The sequence below is a fragment of the Haliaeetus leucocephalus genome, unplaced genomic scaffold (assembly GCF_000737465.1).
Source record: "Haliaeetus leucocephalus isolate CR32 unplaced genomic scaffold, Haliaeetus_leucocephalus-4.0 Scaffold340, whole genome shotgun sequence".
Taxonomy (NCBI): domain Eukaryota; kingdom Metazoa; phylum Chordata; class Aves; order Accipitriformes; family Accipitridae; genus Haliaeetus; species Haliaeetus leucocephalus.
Window position 1 is genome coordinate 9,738,788 of NW_010972776.1, and position 378 is coordinate 9,739,165.

A 378-nucleotide genomic window follows, 5' to 3' on the forward strand; every position below is an offset into this window, starting at 1 on the left:
GGGCTCCGCCGCAGCGCCCGCCGGCTGCTGCCGGCCGCCATGTCGGGGCGGCTCCCCGCTGCGAGGCCAGGCAGGGCGGACGCCTCGGTGCCACACGCAAAGCCGTCCCCCCACAGGAGGCGAGCGGCGCTGCCTCGGTGCCACACGCAAAGCCGTCCCCCCGCGGCGGGTGTGGCCGCACCAAGCGCCCGGCCCCTGTTGGCGCGGGCGGTGACGCGGCACGTCGCGGGGCGTGCCCAGCCGGCGCTGCCGGAGCTCCGCGCCGGAAGTGACCGGGGATAAGCGGCGGGGAGGGGCGCGCTTCCGGGTGCCGCAGCATAACCCTTCCGGGCGGGGGCGGCCGCTGCCGGGCGGTTCCCGCGGCGGAGGCGCGGCGGG